The sequence below is a fragment of the Homalodisca vitripennis genome, chromosome 5 (assembly GCF_021130785.1).
Source record: "Homalodisca vitripennis isolate AUS2020 chromosome 5, UT_GWSS_2.1, whole genome shotgun sequence".
Taxonomy (NCBI): domain Eukaryota; kingdom Metazoa; phylum Arthropoda; class Insecta; order Hemiptera; family Cicadellidae; genus Homalodisca; species Homalodisca vitripennis.
Window position 1 is genome coordinate 108,400,185 of NC_060211.1, and position 23,710 is coordinate 108,423,894.

Below are 23,710 nucleotides of genomic sequence, written 5' to 3' on the forward strand. Positions count from 1 at the left end.
TCCCTTTATGGAAATTATGTACCGGATAGTTCATGTATGAAATCTAAACCTCTTCTTTAATGACATCTTCATGCCTCACAATATTTAAATATTCAAATAAATCCGCTCAGATCATGTGTTTGTTCTATGACGGTTTCAATAACATATTTAACTCAGAGAGAACTTTAAGTGTTCTATAAGTTTAATCCTAATCGTAAAAAGGAACATTTTTATTACAAAATATAACACAGTTATTTAATGTATAAATGTAAAAATAAAATGTTTTGAACGGAAAAAAGTTTTAACATTAACTTAATAAAATTTCGGAGTAATGTAATGATTTTAAATAAAGTAAATTATTTAAAATTTCAAATATTATTCAACTTATCACACTATATTTTTATTTTAAAATAATTATAACCAGACAAACTTTATAAACTGATGTTTATATCTCTTAAAAATTTTTTTGAAATTGTTAAAACACTACTCACTGTCCTCTTGCACAACCTAATTCATATTATTATACAGTATATGGCCTACTTATCAAAGGAACAAAAATGAATCAGTAGTACAACAATAGTATAGTAGAAATATGAACTATAAACACCATGTGCATCTGAAGAGAACATTAAATTTATTACTTGTAATTAACATAAGAAAGTTGTACTTAATACCAACCGGAGTAGATATCTGCGTAGTTAAACTACCTACGCGACTGACGCAGTGCGGGAGATGTGTGAGGAATGTTGCCGGACTGGTTACCTTGCCTCTGTTACACAAAATTACAGCTAACACACTTTTTTGTGTCGTAGTCATGTCACATTGCAGCTATTTCAGTTATGATTTCCACATGGGCATTGTGTTTTGGAAAAAAAAACAGTGCGGAGTATGTGTGCGCCTACTTCGCCTTTATATCACTAACGTACACTAACGACTTCTTTGTGTCGTGGTCATGTCACATTGCAGTTATTATGGTTATATCTGTCACATGGCCATTGTGCTTTGTAAAACCCCAACAGTGAACACAGTGTGGGAGATGTATGCGGAATGTTGCCGGACTGGTTAGGCCTACCTCGCCTTTCTATCACTAACCTACTACAACTCCTCTGTGTCGTAGTCATGTCAAATTGCAGTTATTATAGTTATATTTGTCACATGGCCATTGTGCTTCGTAAAACCTAAACAGTGAGCACAGTGTGGGAGATGTATGCGGAATGTGGCCGGACTGGTTAGGCCTACCTCGCCTTTCTATCACTAACCTACTACAACAACTCCTCTGTGTCGTAGTCATGTCAAATTGCAGTTATTATAGTTATATTTGTCACATGGCCATTGTGCTTCGTAAAACCTAAACAGTGAACACAGTGTGGGAGATGTATGCGGAATGTGGCCGGACTGGTTAGGCTTACCTCGCCTTTCTATCACTAACCTACTACAACAACTCCTCTGTGTCGTAGTCATGTCAAATTGCAGTTATTATAGTTATATTTGTCACATGGCCATTGTGCTTCGTAAAACCTAAACAGTGAACACAGTGTGGGAGATGTATGCGGAATGTGGCCGGACTGGTTAGGCTTACCTCGCCTTTCTATCACTAACCTACTACAACAACTCCTCTGTGTCGTAGTCATGTCACATTGCAGTTATTATAGTTATATTTGTCACATGGCCATTGTGCTTCGTAAAACCTAAACAGTGAACACAGTGTGGGAGATGTATGCGGAATGTGGCCGGACCGGACTGGTTAGGCTTACCTCGCCTTTCTATCACTAACCTACTACAACAACTCCTCTGTGTCGTAGTCATGTCACATTGCAGTTATTATAGTTATATTTGTCACATGGCCATTGTGCTTCGTAAAACCTAAACAGTGAACACAGTGTGGGAGATGTATGCGGAATGTTGCCGGACTGGTTAGGCCTACCTCGCCTTTCTATCACTAACCTACTACAACAACTCCTCTGTGTCTTAGTCATGTCACATTGCAGTTATTATAGTTATATTTGTCACATGGCCATTGTGCTTCGTAAAACCTAAACAGTGAGCACAGTGTGGGAGATGTATGCGGAATGTGGCCGGACTGGTTACCAGCAAATCAATAAATTACAGGTAACGGAGTTGTCAGCCCTAAAACCAATAAACGTTCATTATTTTACACTTAAAATATCTTTCGTATTTGCATGGTAGAAGTGTCGATAGTATCGATCTGGTGAAGGAGAACACATCCGGAACAGTTTGTTGTGACGGCTCCTGGATCGTTATCGATTGTCAGTTAACTTCTAACAAGGGGAGGGGAATGAATAGGGGAGACCTTGTCACAAAGCCGCTGTACCCGCGCGCTTGTTTACGCTGATGCTGCTAGTTTCCGGGCTGCTGTGCGGCCGTTAAATCAAATAAATAATAGTTTTATAAAAAAGCAATTCATTTACTAGCTGTGTAGTATTAATTGGTACGTTTTTGGTTGATTTTGTGTATAAAATGTGTCTATATGGAACCACTTACGGAATATTTCGACATAGCATCGCGAAACATGGCATCCACAGCCAAAACCACTCTCATTATCCAATAGTATATGCTGTATAAAGCGCATTATGGAAAAGTTAACTGTCCTACAAAAAGCTCAAACAAGTAAAAACTTCCAAATTAATAAAAAATAGGTCCTATAGATTTTTCGCGGGTAATATCGTTGGTACACCATTCGCTTCAATATGGAGGCTGGTAAATTTGCTTTAAATCCACAAATCCATTATTTATCTATCTGGAGCAAAATTTCTTAAAAAAGCAGTTGGAATAGTATATTTCAAAATAAACAATAATTTGGCTATCAAAATATCTACCTACTTCTTCCTACTGAGCCGGAAGGAGCTTTCGTTAGCTGCATTGCAAAATTGTTACATGCGCTACATCGGGCGTACATACACATATTTGCGTGTGCAAATAGTGGCAAAATTCTGAACTACATAGTCGAACATTTTTATAAATGAAGAAACGTTCAGCTATGATACGCAATCAAAATTAACAAGAGATGGGAATATATATTAAAATGCATGAAGGGACAATTTGCTATATAGATACAGCTTATAAAGGAAGCCTTTGCCAATAAGCCCTAAGCCATTCCGCTTAAGGGCGCTATTTGGCTTGCATTGCGCCAGTCCTTCCGGCGTTGTCGTTTGCGACGCGTTAAAGTACGTCTACAACATCCCATTTTACACCACTGCCCCAATAAAGGACGATTTGCAGAAGTGGCAATTAGTTTAAATCTATTCGTAGTAAACAGTTTGACGATAGTGCCTATTACTAACTTAAAATGTCGACATAGCAAATACGTATTTAATACAATGAGAATATAGTAGGTCAGGACCATCTTAAATTACTGAGATTGACTCAAATGTGGATTTTCAATTAATTGGCAAGAAAATGGCAATCTGGGAATTTCTGCAGTAATGATTCTCTCCAAACCACAGAGGATTAGTTATCGGAATATAGAATCCTGAAATTTAAGAAATAATCATTCAACTTTCTGTTCTATAGTAATTTTAACAGTTTTTGGTTCACGTTGGTACATTTTAAGGGTAGATTTTGGCGAACTGCTAAAGCCCAGTGTTGTATTTATGTGAGAACACTTTCGACTGGTGTTCAAAGGGTACGCCATCCTCCATGATGGTGGGGGAGGGAATTGGCAGCCCTTGAAGTGAGGGTGATGAGATTACACGATCGAGTAGACAGAAGTAGGAGTATCGGCGTGTCCGTGTCTGTGCGAGGGTCGGAGGAGGCGCTCCCACAATCACAGGATACCTGGTGTCGGATAACAGCAGTCTACATATTGGCTGATATATATGTAGTTTTATCATAGCTATCATTGCCATTGTAAATTTTTTGTTACCATCATGGTGTACTATCACAATTTAAAATTTCATCCACTATTTTCCACCATGGAGATCAAGTTGAGTTTTTAAGGAATCGAAACTATTTAATTTTATTGAAAATAAACATAATATTATTTTTAGATCTTACTGTAATGGCTGATAGAGGATCATTGATTGCATTTACCAGCGTTTGTTCTACTATACCTTTATAGTTTAGAAATATATGCTATAACAACGCGTTTGCTATGGTACGTGTTTCTATTTATATTGTAGCAAATATTAAATATACACATATATATCTATAAAATATAAATACAGCTTCTTCACCTTGAACTCAAGACCATTCTGTTATGTTTTATTACTTTACACTTTTTTATAGGAAAATAGCCTCTTCGTTTTTAAATCAATAACCGTAATGTATAAAAAACATTTATAAAACTGAATTCTAGAATGGAACAAAAATGTACTGTGTTGGAATATAGAATTATTTTTAAATCCTACATACAAAAAGTAGAAATAATCACCCCCTATTTCATAGAGAAAAAAAGTGTTATGGTAATTGAGTTATTAAAAGTATTTTAACTGTTTTTAATATAGTTCAGGAGCCGAGAGCTAAATTTCACTGTGCTATTTTCTTGTTGGCATAATAGTTACCCATAAGAACAACGTACAAATATTCGCCAACGCTTAGCCAAATCCCATGTAGTGGTTGGCACCATCATCAAAATGATGTTCCTTGCATAGAAATGAAGCTTCATGTAAATTTCCAAGTCTGTAAGTTAGTTAGTTTTCGAAATGTCTTGAGGACAGTCAGACATAATAATTGGAGTTTTAGTAATAGACTTCGTTCAAGCCCAACCAAAAAAGTTACGATTTTCTTTATAGAAAATTATCTTTTGATTTGAAGAAAAACCAAGTTGTGTAAATTGCAAAACTATGCAAATTGGCTGACGGCCTAATGGTTCGCAATACGCTGTTGGAGAGGCCAGTTTTACGGGACAGTATGTCCGGGCTGGGCTTATCTCCATGATTGGAAATTTTGCATGCATAGATTACGCGCATGGTACAGACTGTAAATTGTAGGTAAAATGCGCAGTGTGGTGCTCTTGATAGGTTTCCAAGCTATAAAACCGCGATGTCAGCGACGTTGATTGCAACTTTATGCAATTTTGCGTAACCACGTGTTCCAGCTGAGTGAATGTCCTTCACGTTCTAAAATAATAATAATTCTACTTCATCTTGTTTTTCAAAGTTTAACAACATTAGAACTAAATATTATACTCAAACCACAAAGTGATATCAATACCTACCTATTCGGCGAATGACAAAGTAAACAGCACAAATTTATATCGCTGTGAGGGAAGTAAATAAATCTTTTTAACAATAAAATTGTGAATACAATTAGAATAGTAGTTGGGGGGTGGGGGGGTGGGAGTGGGGGGTCAATTTTATTTGTACACTGTCATACCTGTAACGAGTATCGTTGTGTTGACTTGTTCAACTCAAAAATTATGTTTCATTGTAATCAATGGTAAAGTTCTAACATTTCAATCACACTTGCAAAAATACCAACAGCCTTAAATAATAATACCAGTTTGAATAATGAGTTTAGCTCCGGTTCGTCTTCCTCTAGTGCAGCGTCTGAAATATGAGCTGTCACAAACTTAACTCCTGAAATCTGGAGTCATGTTCCCTAGTTCTCTTTAGACACGATTTCTAAGCACGATGGAGCATCCGAGTTTTCTACACATAACGAAGCTGTGGTGGGAAAAAACGCTACGTTTTATCAAGGGTTGAATCAGTGGGAATGTTAAGTTTAGCTCCAGTTCATTTTCCTCTTAGTGCAGGGTATGTAACTGGATGCTCTCACAGACTTGACTTCTGTGATCTGGAGCCATGTTCATCTGAAGAGATCCGAAAAAGGTTGTCGACGAAGAGGAGCTAAAAATGAATTCTTTGACAAGCTACAGCATATAGTGTCAGGAAAAGTGAACTGAACTTTTCAACCAATTTTCAAACCGGAAAGTGAACTGAAGCTAAACTCAAAATTCACATTGATTCAACCCTTCCCACCGTATCTTTGTTATGCGTAGTATTTCAATAGTTAAGTGTAATGATAAAATAAAACATTACAGCGTGATATAATATGTATACTCTCTCCATGCCGGACTGAAGATTCAGAATATTTATTTTATCATGTTGAATACGTCATAGAATGGGTTCCGTCGTGTAAATATTTTCATACAGTAATCACGAGTAACACCCAACCATTACGTGAACTCGTGAACGAGCTTGGAACGTGCTTGAGAGCGTTGCTTGGACTATTGATCCGGCAATTCAATAAGGAAAGTGGTTAATACATTGTGAAATCAGAAAATCGTTTATCCAAGTTTGTGAAATCGAACGTTTTAAACTTGAACGGGACGTTTTTATAGAAGAAGATGTACAATCTTACTACAAATGTTTACAGTGCATGAAAAGCACAAAATCTAAAGCTATTATGTCGTCTAAATTTATACCTTTCTTAGGTATACCTACGTAAAACGCTGGAACGGTTTTAATCGCGAATTTAATAATATGAATTTTGTTTATGTGCAATTATTAAACGGGTCATCTAACATGAAAACAATTACAACTTGATTCATTCGTCTATTTTAAATAGTTCTCAGAAAGAATTGAGTTGTCTCATGTTGGAAGACTTGAAGGATCAGTTGATCGGGATGTACATAATGGATTGTATTAGAATTAGAACAAATGCTCCTGCTTCACAGTGAAGGAAAAAATGGAGTCCAGTTTGTATTATACCTTGTTGGCATGTATGTTTGAATTTCGCTCCAATTACGACATTTGAATTGTGGAAACTTATTTTCCAATTTGATAACAACCGTTGTCACAAACGTTGTGTGCGTAACTTTGTACGTATTCATTGAATAATACTAACATCATATATTTTTCCTATCCTCAGGGAAAACCTGCAATTAATTACCAATTCTAAAAATCACCCAAGCGACCAAAAACCGCACCACGCAAACAGAGAAACTAATTAAAGAGGATCTTCAATGGAAATATATTTTGTTCATTACAATATTTTAAATTAGTATGATGTTAAATTAATTATAAATTATACTAATTTTATGTTTAGTTATAAATGTAAATATGTTAGTTTATTTTTTATGAGGTTAAGTGGTAGAGAGGATTTTACAGTCCTAACTTCGCTTCTAATAAAGACATCCTTCACTTCATATTATTCAAGCACGGGTTATTTTTTTATGCTCAAGTATGGATTTCACTTTAAGTACAAATAAACGAACTTTTTGGTGTAGAGGAGGAGTAAGGGCGGCATTGGTTGAGTTCAAGTTTAAGTTTATTTATATCCAGGTTTAGGGGATCTTGTTACAACTACACTGGTGTCCTTTTTACGTCATCGGTGTGAATGACCGTTTTGTACAGTATGTGATATTCTCTAGCCCTTCTCCATCCCAGACACAGTTTATCCTGGCGAGTAGCATGCGTCATTTCCTTATGAGCCCATGATGGAAATGATTCATGCAGAGGAGCCAGTGGAAGCCGATTAGTCCACGACACTCCCACAGATGTTGGCTCGTGCGGCTGTCGCTGACAGTACCGGCATCCGCCCCACTGGCCCACTCCTTCAGAGCCTACCGACCTTGTGTATTATTCCTTGGAATATTTCCTGTTTAGTACTGATTATTGTCGCCATAGAGTAACTGAATGTGTTCAATTTTGTAAGGTGTTTTCAATATGAACATATATTTATTATGACTGCAAAAAGCAAAATACATAAAATCTTTGAATTTACTAGATCGGTACTGTGATAACAATGATAAAACATTATTGTAACAGTTTGAATTCCAATTATTCAAAGATGGGTTTACTCAATTAATGGCAAGCAAGTTCAGATAATTTCAACGCAACGTTTCCATCATTATATATTCTATACTCAGCCTAAGTTATGTTTACGGAGTATTGAATATCCCTAATATTACGTACTGTGCGAGTGCATAATATATCAGTAAGACAGTGTAACGTAGCTATTCTTGATTAAAAGTTGTATTGTACATTTGGTGATGAGCAGTGGTGGTTTGCTAACCAAGTATGTACTCAATCTCTTGAGATCATTAAACATGTAGACATCCAAATCATGGTTTGTTGTACTAGCAAAACTAAAGCATACTTTTCAGATGTGCTGTATTAATATTAAACAACTATAGGCTCAATAAACAAAATTCTGAAAATAAAAATATATCACAAGCCAAATCGGAGTGTCTCAATTATATAAGATACTCTTATAACATTTGTTTCAAATACAGCCACTCGTAGGTTAAAGGCATAAGCAAACCAAGAGTTATTTAGTATTTGAGTTTCTGTTAAAGTTATAACCCACTTAGGTTTTTTGGATTTTTGCAATTTGTGTTGTTTATTTTAATGTGTAGTATCAATCGAACTTAATATTTATCTGCAACGCAGCAGTTTCCATGTTTTATAACTTGATGTGTAATTAGTATCTTATTTCAATAATTTATCAAGGACACGGCAGAGCCTTATTGAAATCGTGTCGCTGTCCATCCGTTTATACGCCTGTCCGTCCGTCTGCGTGATAACTCTTGATAGAAGGGTCTTAGAAATTCTTTAGTTTGTACATAGGTTCCTCGTGATTTAAGGAAGAGTCCTATTGATTTTGTGATAAACAGAGCAGTATGTCTGCTCGTCTATACGATAAATCTAGGAATGTTTTAAAGACAGAACATATGTTCCTTATTAAATATCATAATAATCTCATACCATATTTTGTATAATGTGGTATTTAAACTACTCTAGGGTTTATTCGTCTTGGAAGAAAATGATTACCTCTCGATGAGTTAATATACGTTAATGTAAATATAAACAAGTAATACAATCACAAATATCAACAAAATGAACAGAATTTAATTTCAGTAAGCATACAATATTGATAGGTTTTTTTAAAATCTTCAATAACTTTCCAAACAACTCTTGAAATTGTGTAACGAGTGCTTACCAAGCTTTTTGTCAGATTCTTCTAACCCCTAATGGAAGACTAGATGGACTTCTATCCTGGACCTATCCAAAGTAAAAATCCTAAAACTGACCCCGAGGGTCTGATTGGAATTTGTGCTGCCTATAATATCATAGAATCCTAAACACGTCTTGGTCCCTATTTTGTGGTGGAAGAACTGCAGTTGGAAACTGAACATTATCAACGTACACAACTCAAATGTTAATGTACCGGATTCTATCAAGAAATGCAGGATATCCTTGTCAGCCTTGTTTACTTCGGTATTTGCAAGACCTAAGAAAAAGCAGACAGGCGTCCTTTTCGTAATAAATACTTTCTGCTAATGTCCGCTCGTTCTCTCATATATGGTATTGGAGTTACGCAAGCCTCGAGACTGCAGGCGCCTCCGAGAAGGCGTCTCCTGGTCCCGGTCGACCTTGTGTCTATTATACGTCTCCTATCTGCCACTGCGGGTACAATGTTCCGTTGATACTGGCTTTGTTAATTGGTTAATTGTGCTGTTTCATATTTTTTGTAATGGGCTCTTTCTTGTAAGGCATATCCTTTAATGTATACAATGGAAGAACCACCTCAGGAACAGAATGACGTAACCTCTCTCAGCTACATTAATATCGCGATATGGAGAGACCACAAGCCACGAACCCTTGCAAGAACAGCAGTGTGTGTGGTGAAGATGGAGGTGACACCGACCGAGCCAGGCAAACCTTACCGGATTAATTACATTACCTCCCGCCCGGATAATAGATTGAGCCCTGAGTCACACTTAACCATCCGGTGAAGGCTGTTCCTTACCCATTGTCAGCACACCGGTCTTAATGGGATTTAACAATCTAAGTTCGTTGGGTTCATAAGAAAATGTGGTTCTTATGATACAAATAGGCGAAATCAGGATCGAGTAGCGTATACGCCGCCAGCAGAAGTCAACACTGATTCAGAATTGCAAATGTCGGAGGGGTTTTACAATTTGTTTTATTCATTTTCAGGAGGTAAGTCTTTTCCAATAGTCCCAGCGTTTAAAATTATTCTCAATATATTCCTCAAACTCCATTCATTCTCTGATCGATTTTCCGTGGTTTTGGGGGTATCCAGTAACTAAGTCTTTTTCATAATATAGCCTTCCATCAAAATAAAACAATTATTCTGGGACGTATGATCTGACCTGAACAAAGAAAATGCCTTATTTATTCTTAAAGAAATGGTAGACAGGCCTGGTGGTGACCGTACCATGATTTCTATATTCTTGGCCTCTTTGTGTTACCTTTGATTTTGTAACAGTGTATAAGAAGATATTTCATCTAATGCTAAAATCTGCTACCACTTGAAAAGTTGTGATTGCCTGTTGTCTAGCGACAAAAGGAAGAAGCGGTAATTATAAATATTACAGAAAAGTATATAAATGTTATATTGAATAAACTACGACAGTAATAAAATACACAGCAATTAAAACTTGATTCATAAATTAAGTCATTACTACAACATTTCTGGGACACAATCCTCATATGATAAGGTCTACAACAAAGTCAAAGTCAAGATATTTTGAACTTGATTGGCTGGATATGAGTCATTATAAAGAAATTAATACAGTTAATCATTTTTTATTTTGTATACAGTTATAGTTATTGAGCTACTGTTTGCGTAATTTATTGACACGTATTTATAGTCAGAGTTTCATAAACGACGTGTTTATATAAATGAATTGTTTGTCGCAGTCATCATTTGTAGGCTTTATATAGCTTTACAATGACGAAATTGCAATCGAAGATAAGTATGTGTTGTCAACTTCATCAGAACAATATTAGTTTTTGGTAGAACGGAGTTTGAAATTGGCGCCAATTATGATTCTATGAAACTAACACTGTCCGTTTTCGGTGGTTTTTGAAAAATACAACAATGAGGGAGGTCGTGATAATAAAATTTAAAAAGCGAATTGTGATTTGAAATAAAATTTTCATCCTACTTACGAGTGTTTAGTCTAAAATATTGTAAAAAAGTATTTGAAGTAGCTAACTTCAGGAGACAAAATTGTAGATTTTATATAAACTTAGGTTAAAATAAAAAAAAGTAAGGAGAACTTTAAACAACTAACGTCTAATGCATGCTTCTGGATGGACTAATAACAATCGGAGTTAATTAACTCTGTTGTGGACCGAAGTTTGATTTTGGAATTAACTTTCGGTCGTCGCGTCATGTCGTTCGATTGGATGTACCGCCATTGCCGCTGCCACTGCCACTGCCTCTGTGAGTGCTTGTGCAAAGTTGTCACGGAGAGTTATCAGGAAGGCTGTGTAATTGCAATCAGCTGTTACTAGCCAGCTGCGGGTTGCTCGCCACAGCAGCTGACTCCTGAACGCAAAATTATTATCCTGACCACTTGTCCTGTTTCAATTAACCAATCCATGATATATTAAACGCATTAATTTATTCCTCCTACCGATAAATTCCATCGTGTTGTCCCACTTGGAACTCGCACAAGGACTTTTTGTAAAAGTGGCGATAATTACAGAACATGTATGAACGAATTGATGTCCTGTAATGCGCGGGGAAAACATGGAAAACATAAACTGTCATTTTATTGGCAAACTAGGCTCGGAATCTATCCGTGGAATGTATTTTGCAACACACAATGTGCACAGTTGAACTTATTGGATTAAGAACGTAAAAAGCAAAATTTCTAAGGTTAGGGTTCCCTTCACATTATGTAGGATATCACAAAGTGGATATGTACCTTAATTACTATACATCCTTAAAAGTATGAAATTATTGGTAATGATTAAATAATAATTATCTCGCGCAGTCATTTTATTATGTAAGGCAAAATTATTTATGTATAGCAAATGTAACGAAGCTGATAGCTTGACAAAGTGTCTCATTATCAGGAAACTCTAGTTTGTTTCCTTGTTCTAACCATCAGTATTGTCGTGTTCTTACCTATTTATGTTGTTTGCACTTTACGGAATCGCTAATGTTGCAAATTTGTATCAATACACACATTATTTTTTATCTGGAACAAAGTTTCAATGCGGTTCTTGCAAGTTTATTAAAGTTTTATTCGTAAACTTATATCATATAATGACAAATTTTCTTGTTTACTCAAGTTGGGACGAAGAAGAACAAAGGCATAAATATGTTCGAATCATTTTTAATTTATAAAGTAAAAACATTTTAGAACCATTCATTATTTTTTAAAGCTCCGTGTTTGTCGATATAGTATGAAATATGAAAAATAGAATTTTCATGTATAACGAATTAGAATATATGCCCCATCGTGGAGGTATATATAGCCTTTTTCTACAATGAAAATATTTTGACATTGCACTTAGGTATAATTTTAAAATTTTGACATGCCAAATTATTTTAAGGTTATTTTTTTAACAACTAAAATGTATTAGTAAACCAGAAGTAAATTCAGACTAAGAAAGGTAGGATTCATTGGAAGTTCTCATTTAATTTATCTCTCTACTCGCGTAAGTTGTGTCAATTTATGCAGTTCTTTTTATCGCTATTACGAGGTGAGAGTTGTAATACTATTACTTTTTGTAATATATGAATGCAGCTTTCTGCGAAATTCTGTTCATTACTATTTATTACCAGTTGCTGAGAACCAATTATACACTTCGTTACTGAACAATATTGCCTCTTCGTGTGGTTATTTGAATAATAGGCGTTGTTTACATACAGCTGATTATATCGTTTCCTCGAATCCCCCTCATTCTTATCTCTCTCGAGTCCTTATTCAGCAAGTTGCCAGGTACTATCGTTATCGGATATCATATTCAAAGATAAAATACTTGTGATCTAAAAATTTAGGCAGTTCCTCGTGTTATTTTATATTTCGGAATATATTCTCGGATAATTGTAACATAAGAAACTAGGGGAAAATTTTGATCTTTGTTGAACCGATGTGATAAAAAAGACTACCAGGTTCCACACTACAGCTCTGTATCTTTGGCTATCTGTAATTCTTATAGGATGTAATCGTGCAGCACATGCAGCTCTGGTGGTAACTTATAGTTGTTTCTAACTCTAGTTGTTATTGTGGCTATAAAGAGATTTTGTGATTTGTCCACGTAATTTCAGCTTTGAGAAAAATTACAAAACGCGGCAAGTGGGCATAGACGATATTTTTGCCTACTTTAGTATCGAATTTCCTCTTGCTCTTATTTGTAAAATCTACAATTATTAATTAATCTTTTAAGTATATATTCTTAAATAGATTGTTTATTATATTTACATCGTTAAGCTGACACCAAGTTTCTATTTCGCCTCACAATAGACAATATCCAGTCCCGGAGAGCGACTCCTGAGGGGCCGATATTTACTAAGTTAAATATATCGGTAGTATAAGTGGAGTTTCAAACAAAATTTCAGCTCTCAAAGTTAATTAATTATAAAGGTATCGTGTATAGAGACGGACACATAAAAAGACAGAAATGTGGTTTCCTCATTAACTTTGGGACAGACTGCGCAAATATTAAATATACGATTGATAGATTGAACAGATTTTATGGGCACAGATTTTACAATAAATAAATTCACGGTAACATATCCTTGTAAATCTCCTGTAAACAAACCAATGTAAAAAAAAGTCACTTTTTGACCCACAGAAGTCAAGACCGTTGGTTACCATTTTAAATTGCAATGTATAACTTTTAGATACATAGTTTGATACCTCATTTTAACTCTCCAGGTCCATGTCGTTTGGATTTCGTTCATCAGAAACTGGCGGGAGAGGCGTCGTCGAATGTTCAGCCAATAATAGCTTCTTGACGGTGCTGCTTCACTAAATCAGTAGTTTTCCATATCAACTGGTAGTTCCTATACACAATAAGTTAATTCAGTCACGAGGCAACAGTATTGTCGTCACTGAATTACAGAGGTTGCCGCTTACCAACTCTTCATTGCAATACAACTACATTCATAATTCTAAGACTGTAGACTATGCATAGCTCATACTACAAAATGTGCCAGTCTTCACGGCATCCTCAAACTATTAACCGTATAAACCATATCAGCTTAACGTTCATATATGACGAATATATTAAAGCTCTGCTGAAAGTTTAGTATAATTCCATGAATTTTGAAACTATACTGACTTCTAACAAGTATACGATATTATGATTATACGCGCGGACTCTTCTTTAGTCAGAACGCGGATCCAAGGATTACAATCAGGCCTTGATCCTAGCCGTTCACCCAAGGAACGCTGATACAATAAAGAGCTACCCAGTTCCCGATATGGTATCTGCAAGGTCTAGTTCCCATCAGACTTCGGCTGGGATCGGGTGTCTATCTACAGTTCGAATCAGCAGTTAATGGTTGGCCACATAGTCTACCGATGAGGAAAAGATATGCCACATTTCTCTTTCTCCATGCGTATTGCATAATCACTGTCATCTTTAGTAGAACACATCGCAGAGACGATATAACTTCCAGGTCATGGAGTGATGAAGTATCAAGTCTAATTATTCCTACCGAACTCCTTGAATTGTCGACAATCATACATTACACATAAGAGAGTTGGCTCTTCTTTCCCAAGCTAAGTGTGGCGTTATGATATTAGAGCCTATTCTTGTCTGTTGTTAAAAATGCATGACAACACTAATGTCCTTCTGCACAAAAAATATGCCTCTGTCTCTGTATCTGAAGAACCCTTATCAGTAGCTTTGAAACTTCGTAACTTGTAAATTTCGGCATCCATTGTCCGCTAGTGTGCAGGATTGTGTCATCATTCTATAAAACCTAGTTGGGTTTCTGACTTTATCTTCCAATAACTTAAGTCTGTTTTAACACTTGTAGTATTAAATGATAAAGGCATATAATACATAAAGCATATGATGTATCAGATCAAAGTTAATGAATGGATTCACACCCATAATCCTCTTCTTAAATTAAACTTAAAAATTTAGCCTATACAATATAATAGTTTTTCCTTAGTCTAAAAGTAATCTATCTACCACATTTTAAATCTATAGAACCTTTCTATCATGAGCAATCACGCATACGGACAGACAAACAACGAGACGGTTTTATGATCTTATCGGGTCCTTAAATTTTCACCTTTTAGTAACGATTCATCCTGTATGGTAAGATCATAGATTACAATAAGACCAATAGATAGGACATCGGGTGCTAGCAGGTGAAGCCACTGCGGAGCGGCTAATACTCAACAGTATGGCGGCGCGGGCGTGAGTCACCCTACTGAGGAGCGTCGCCTTGCACCCCCGCTCTTCACTTCGCCCTTATCGAGCTTACTGTTAGTAGGGACCTGCTATACACTCCGCTTACTAGCCATTTTGTACTTCTTATAAAGGCAATAGCTAAGAAATATTTTAAGTTGAGACTACACCATTTTTCAAAGAAATTCAATGAATCAACACACAAAACCAAACTTAGAAATTATCTCTTGAAAACAGTAACGTTCATGGGGCAATAGTTGGTTCATATAATTTTAAACTGTTTTTCAATTGTATTGTATTTTTTGTCTTTTGTTTTGTTTGTCATCATGATTGGAAATGGTCACCTAAAAACAAATCTATTTCTATATTTTCTTTCTTTTTAGTGCAATTTTAATTGAAAAAGGTCAATAAACTAACATTTATAATATATTACTTAAAACTTCCTCCTCTTCTCAACTGAGTATTACAGATTAGTTACAATTACTTGTAAACGTACAAAATTTAAGTAATTTTCCATACTTTATTATAATTAATCTATAAATCTTACTTATTGCCTTACTAATTGTATAATAAATGTTTACAGTCTTAACAAAATATTTTATTAAACCTTTATACACTTTGTTATAATATATAAACATAAACTTTAGATATTGTGTTTTGGGATATTTTGAGCTGAAGGATTATAAGGTTTAAAGTCATGTTTCCCTCATCTAATAATTTACCCGCATATACAAACTTTGCTCATATTATAGTATATATGCAAACAATAAATAGCAAATAAACTCTTAGTTGTAGGCCTACTTGTTTAGAGTATTGACTCAGATTGAATTCCTTCATTAATTACATAACTTATGTGATATTATTTGAAGTAATTACTGTAAACAAGTACAAATAAAGCGTGTTCTACCCACTTTTTATAATATGCTATAATGTACGATACGAGGAAACAGATGGCCCGGCACGGACCGCACGGAGCGTTGAGCTCCAAGCGGTCGCGGCACTCGTAAACTAACGTCTCACAAACAATAACTTTCTGGCCAAACCATAAGAGCTAATTAAAAAAGAAAATATGTTCTGAAAACTTCAACTATTCAACAACATTTTTCACCGTTTATAAACTTGCCTGACCAAAAAAACGGCAAAAGAAGCAGCCGACTAACTTTTTTCATGTCAAGTTTTAAAATGTAAACATAATTCTCGACTTTATTTAATTATTTAAATTTCAAAACTAAATTTTTTAAACATTTGAATGATACCAAAGGCATCCATAGCTTATTGACTTCACTCATACAAAGTTTCAAAGTATTTTCTTTATTCTAAGTAGGGTAGATCACGAGTTGATTGAAACGGGAGAACTGAATTTTTACACTAATCGGAGCGTAGTTTTGAGTTTATATCCCACGAAAACATGGCGGACCTGGCTTCACCTGCTCCAATGTTGGCAAGATAGGCATAGCCCATCTATTTGGTCTTATTGTAATCTATGGGTAAGATGCTCGTATAAACGTATTCAACAGTAGAAATTGACAGGTAATGCTAGGCTATATACCTTGAATGCTACAGTTAGCTAGCAGAGTGGGTGAGTCCCTCATTATACCAGGCAGCTACCTTGCCTTCCAGGTTATTGCCTCTTAGGGCCCACGCGCTAATGTCTTCATGAGGCAGTCACTGCCAGTGCGATCAAGGTCATACGTAAGAGCTTCCGCGGTCGTCACACCCAAGCGACCAGCTTAACATTCCATATGTATTGATGTATAAGTAGATTTAAATCATTACCCTCACAGAATAAGAATATTATTAAAATTATACATTAGATATTTGTGCATCATTAGTACACTAAAAACCCCATCACTATACATTATTTTCCATAGGTCAAGAGTTAGTTTATCATATGTTTGAAGAGAATAGTTTGTTTGTACTCAAAAAGATTTAGCATCACAAACTCCAAACCTTATTTTAAATTTATCCTGAGACCCATATTAAGAATTTATATATGAAATCATCATCATTTTAAAAATCAACAGCTGAATTAAATTTGAAAATGCATGGTGGCCAGAGCGTGACACAAGAGGAAACGTCACACGTCCAGCACTTCAGACATCAGTGCTCGGAGACCTAAGTGGGTGCTCACTAACACCATCAAATAACCGGATGGGGGAGACTTTTATTTAGATATTTTTACTTCTATTCAGATACAATCGATTGCAAAGTCAAACGCTGTAAGCATCGATCTCGACAATAACTTTCAATCAATCGTACTTTCCAGAATTCAAACAACACTGGTAGAATCAGACGTGAAAATTGATGAAACCGAAGAGGAAAGGAGTAATGAGAAAGGCGGTGGTACCTAAAATACAGATCCAACTGATGCAACGCTCTTGCAGCTATGGTGATAATTTTCTTTCAATAACTTTCAATCAATCGTACTTTCCAGAATTCAAACAACACTGGTAGAATCAGACGTGAAAATTGATGAACCTGAAGAGGAAAGGAGTAATGAGAAAGGCGGTGGTACCTAAAATACAGATCCAACTGATGCAACGCTCTTGCAGCTATGGTGATAATTTTCTTGTTCTTAATAAAACTTGTATTGCTGTCTGTGCACTCTGGTTGAGATTCTTGTTGCGTTGTCCTTTTTATTCAGCTTATTTTTTTTAACAATAACTAACATGCAGACCCTCCTCATTAGTTGATGTGGTAAGTGACTCGCTGCCTTCATCCGTAAACGTCTACTGGCCACAGCGACGGGTTTTTTTAGAGGTCCGCGTTGACTGTAAGTGCCCCACGGTCGTGTTTTGTTTTTACGAAGATAAGATAAAGTAATTCTGATATTTACATAAGGTTTTTTAACTGTGTACAGTTTAAATATCGATCTGTATAAATCGTGTAACTTTTGGGTTACCACTCGAAGTTGACTGGTGTAATTCCTGGATCTCAGTACCACTTACCTGACAAAAACATGATATGATAGAAAACTATTACTGTTACCGTTTTTGTTCATTTTTCAAAATTACCAGGTTTAAAAAGCTAAAACTATTTTGACAGTCTTAGATGCGTAAATAACAATTAGTACTTTATAAATTGTATTCTACTGTATCAATATAAAAGGGAATGTACAGGTAAAGTAAAGCAACAACATGCTCGGTGCAGACTACCTAATGCACACCAACTCGCCGTACCGGGATTAGACGTAGTCGCGTCTAAACTCATCATCGTATGTGTTGTTTCTTGCTAAGTTTATTCACAAAGAAGGAGTGCTACATTTTCAATACGCATAGTGTCTGCTTCTTGAAGTGTACACTATTTTACCTTACTGTTTCCTATGCTTTCTGAGGGGTTTTAATATTAAAAGAATATCAAACGTGATTATGAACAATGTAAACTTTAACTTTGGATTTCACATGGCTAATTATTGACTGCTTGCTTTATTTAAGATATTTAGTCATTATTACTTATGTAATAAAACAAAATATTTTTTCATTTTCTAATTAAATTCATATTCCAATAACAACCTGCTAACAATTCTTTGTTTGAAGGTTTTTTTTTGCTAACAATAGTAAAAGCGTCGGATTGGAGGCAGAAGAACCACCCAATCACAGGCCATTAAATCATACCGTTGCTTCATCTTCCACGTGAAAAGAGATGAAATCGTGGACGGTTTTCCTATTTTTGTGTAGTAATTTAATATTATGTTTAAATTGCTGTGTAATGTTGACCTGTGCATCAATATCTTTGGTCCAAAATCCTTCGATAAAGTCTAGTTGAAAATTAAAAGCAAACAAAATTATTCTGCCCAGTTTTGCAAATATACTGACACTAATCTTAAACGTAGGAAAATAAAAAGCAAACAATAAATAACACTGTTCTCAAAGAGAGCATCGGCTTGAATAAGCGGGAAACAAAAGGGTAGACTGCCATTGTGGCAGCACTCCCCTAGCAGCCCGACAGCCCAGCAGCTACCCTCCGTGGTCGGCGGCCGCTAACTGTCAATCGATACCGACACATCGACTGTGGGGACGCTGACCCGTCACTCTCATCCGGTAGCAAAACATATACAAAGTTTTACGATAACATGAAAATGGAAAAAACTTATAACATCTTCATTTGTTGTTGCTGACAATATTGTTGTTAGTGAGATCGTTGTAAAATTTATTTCTAAACAATGAAACCATCTGAATGTTGAGCTTCTTTTATAAGATTGCGATATTTAGCGAACCTCTGGAATGTTTTTAATCGTGCAAAAGGATATAGTTTACAACGGTGACGTCTTAACCCTTTAACTAGGGTGTATTCGTTTAAGTCCATCATCCGTATCGGTTACTACTACTGGTATTGTCACGCTCACTGTATACTCCCAAGAAAAGAGTTAAAATATTCAATTCAAGTATGTTTACTGTCATTGTAATGCTTCGTTTTAGAATTTTTGCATAATATTCATAATGTAATTTGGATTTTAGCAGAATTGTTTTAGTAATGGATTTGTGCTTTATTTTTCAGGTGTGGATCAATTCTTGTACTTCCTCTTCTCCGCAGATAATTGGTAAGCAATATATAGTATATTAAACCTTGTTGTCTTGAACAATTTGTTATGCATAAATAAATAAACAATGTTATTAAACTACAGTTAATTGGTTGAACAAGAGTGTATAGGTAAAGGGTAATTTAATGATTTTGTAAAATTATTTTTTGTTTCAAATTATTCCATGCAGAGCCAGAGTGAAGTATCAAAGTTGGCCCATAAGCGGAATGTCAGCCCCTCATTATTTGTTAGGCTTTTCTCAATTTTCAATAAAGTGATGGCAAATCTTTTCATCCCCTTCCCACCCCTTTTCCACCCTCCAGAATTACGAGAGATTTAATTAACTTCCTCTTAACACCAATTGAACTTTGTGTAAAACTTTTTTCTTAATATTCAGCCATAAGCCTTGACCAAAATTTTGGTGCAATAATTCTATATAGTACAATTTCCACTAAGCTGAAGAAGACCTTAAAACAAAATGTAACTATGTTCACAGTAAAACTAAGCCAGTGAACATAACATTGTCTAATATGAACATTGAGAAGATTTAATGTGATATAGTAAGATATTACTGGTTTAATTTTAGTAAATAAACTGCTCAACACTTTTGGTGAATATATTTTTTGGGTATAATCAAAATCAGCAAAAATAATACAGACATAGTTTAAAGTTTATTCGCACTAATTATTTACCACCCGTTGCTTTGGAAACGATAAATGATCATGGCTGACGTATGTTTTATAGTAAGGAATATTCTTATTGTACACATAGTGCAGAAAACCAGTGTAATCCACATCACAACTTGTATAGAAATACCAACAGGGTGGCATTCGTCAGTTACGTGGTCGTCACTCGTGAATAAGTAATATGAGATTCATGAGTTTTTTTTATATGTGTGGCCTCTGCCAGGTACATCCTTCAGTTCAATGTTTAAAGACATAAACTAATTAGCGAATCTACTGTTTTAGAAGACCGAAAAACATGTGTCTGTGCGTTAGTCCACAGGATACTTTAGAATATTAAGAGAATCAAACGTGCTCATGTCATTACCAAAAGAAGAAACATTGATGTAAAAAATGCAATTTGGTAGATATTACCTAAAACGACAAATTTTTAATGTTTATGTTTATGCCCATTTAGGTGGTGTAATCGATCTTCGGTAAGGCTATTTTTAAATAAAAAATAGTCATTGTATTAAAAAAAACCCTTTCTTGAGGACAGAAAAAAATATTCTAGTTATTGTTCCAGGAGGAATAGTAAACATTTAAATGAGTACTGTTTAATAGGTTCCATAGAAAAAGTGGAGAATTAGTATCTTAAACGGTGTGTGTAGAAATGATAACTTGAAGTATGGCATTCTTTTTCTAAAAGTATAAAAGTGTTTCCGACTCTTTAACTGACGATTGACTAGTTTTTATTTTGGAAATTCTAGGCTTCCTACAAGTAACTCCACAATTATGGAAGAAGCGCTAAGACCTAACTTTCCAGGTTTGTCAGGTTGGCATGTGCTCTTATAAAATTAACACAGTAGGAGATGCTTTAACCAGATTATAGTTGAGTGAAAAATCATCATCAAAATTATCAATCAACTAAGGATGTATATTTAATGGTTCATTTACAAAAAGCATTGATCTTAGTGTATCCCAGATGTAACATTACGCACAGGTGGTAAATGTGTGTTCTACCTAATGTAACCAAAGTGTAACTTCATTAAATTAAGTGTCGACCATTACCGCACAGCTGGTGTTTTTATTTCATGATGCAATTCACGAGTTACTATTAACAAATGGCATTTTATTAGTAATGTATAACATAACTCAGAAGTAACGTGATTAAAATCATTAATTATAATAAAAACATTTGTACAATTTATATTTTTATTATTGTTGTGATCAAATTAATAATTTAATCAATTACATATATTTAATGAGCATAAAACTAAATAATAAGGGAGTATTTCACCTAAAAATCTGCCATTTATTAAAATATCCATTTATATTGTAAAAATCACATCTTTACTCTGGACTTGGTTTATACTTGCCCAAGATTACTATGACTTTAATTCCTATTGATAGAAATGTTCATTCTATTTTTCTTAACTTCAGGAATTTTATTATCAGTGCTGTGACTACGAATCAAATTCCTTACCAAAAACTGGTTAACAACCTTAAGTAAAAACCCATTATTTATTTACAAATTCTAAGTTAGTTATTGAGTTACTTTATTTATAAAAACGTTAATCACCTTGCAAGAAAAACAGCTGGTATGAGCTATATAGCAATATTGTCACTAGTCTACAATGTTAACACAGCTGAGTAAGTAATAGAAATCAGGTCAGGTAGTCTTTTATCAACTAGTCTACAACACCCGTTCAAACTTGTTACGCTCGAGAAGCTGATGGAAGCTGCGTATAATTTAGGACGTATTAATGGGACAAAAGTAACTAATTTGGACGATTACTTAATGTGGTTGGATTTTGAATGCTGAAAACCCCAAAAAGCCTCCATGCGAAGGCTGTAAGCTCGTTAGCTACGAAGACATTGTCATTCTGTTAGGTGTATATCAAAGTTCTGCCAAAAATCATCACGAGTTAATACAAAGTTTGAGCAATCAAAAGTTTCTGGACAAAACCTCAGTCTCTCGTCCATCCTACGGTGCTCAACCATCTTGAATTTAATAATACAGGCAACAGATAAGTAATCAAGGCATTCAGCGTGCTAACAGATGACTGTTTTGTCTTTAGTAATATTATTTATTTTATTTGATATCTAACGAGTTGAGTATATCAGTCAGTTCCATCTCGAGATATCTTAAGGATGGACAGACAGAAATGATATTTGAATTTTATATATACCGGTATATATATATAATATATATATATATATATATATATATATATATATATATATATATAAAATTATTAGTTCATTTCCACCCATTATACGAGATTTATTAATATGTTTGTCTAAATTGCATTCAGCGTTTTGATTAGGTTGCGGGCATAAAGCTAAATGTACATGGGAACCTGTAATGCAAGTAGCCAACGAATAAATAGCCTGAAGCATCACAGTCTTTTATGACATCCTGTTTTATGTATCAGGGTTTCAGTGTTTATTGGTTTTACCGTAGTGCTGGAGTCCGATCTATCCATATCCAAGTGAAGTACATACAACTGCAAGAACAAACCCCAATACGCTTAGTCTCGTCTACATAATTTACTTACAGGGTTAACAGTTTACTTATATCCGAAGTCAGAATATCTTAATTTAAACCGATAATCTTCAGTTCTCGTTTTGACATGCCATAGGAGAACGGCCTTAAGGAGCTATAAAAAGACTTAGCTGAAGATTCCCTAGATTGTTAACAGGGATTTAACAAGATGAATTGAGTGGGCGAAGTGTTATAATGGCCAATTATCACACCTTCTGCGTAAAGCCTGCCGCTGTAGGCGACAACGTCCTCCATAATCACCGCAATTATGTATACTTAAATATTATGTAGATTCCATTAATTCGTGTGATCCCACAACACCAGGGTATATTATATTAATTAGTTGAAACCAAATTGTTGTTATAAGATGTTCAGCTTTCCTCGTGTTAGAAAGTGGCTCCACATTCTGTAGTTTTTACGGTTGTGATTGATCAAAATTTAAAAATAAAATCTGATATTGCATTACGTTACTCTTAAAAATAAACCTACCCAAGTTCAGTTCATTTTAAAACGACTTTTCTGAAAATGAAATACAATGTAAACCTACTTGTATTTGGTGGTACCACAACATATTGCCAGGAATGTTTAAACCGTTTTATGAAAACCTAATACAATAAAAAAAAAGGTTTTGAACCTTAGATTCGGGAAATCTTTTTAGTTGACGTTTCTTTGGAGAAATTTAGTTTTCGTATATATCCCAATCAAAAGTCAGAACTACTACTCATTATTGCATTTAAACCAAAGCTTGAAAAGTAGAGAAATTCCAAACGTCTAATGTATAGCTACAAAACTGATTTTCCAGTGACTTGGAAATTGGTGTTACTTCAATACTAAACATTAGTCACATTAGCCCCCAATTTTGAGTTTTCAGCTGTTTATTTATGACATAAACAGTCCATGCTAT

The 23,710-nt window shown here is 35.0% G+C and overlaps 1 long non-coding RNA gene across 1 annotated transcript in view; it reads left to right on the top strand.

Moving 5' to 3' along the window:
* LOC124362690 overlaps positions 1 to 23,710 on the top strand; it is an 87,165-nt gene that overhangs the window by 39,201 nt on the left and 24,254 nt on the right. The window contains exon 2 of the long non-coding RNA XR_006922492.1: positions 19,575 to 19,617. This is a non-coding gene — a long non-coding RNA (uncharacterized LOC124362690). The remainder of the gene's footprint in view (positions 1 to 19,574; positions 19,618 to 23,710) is intronic.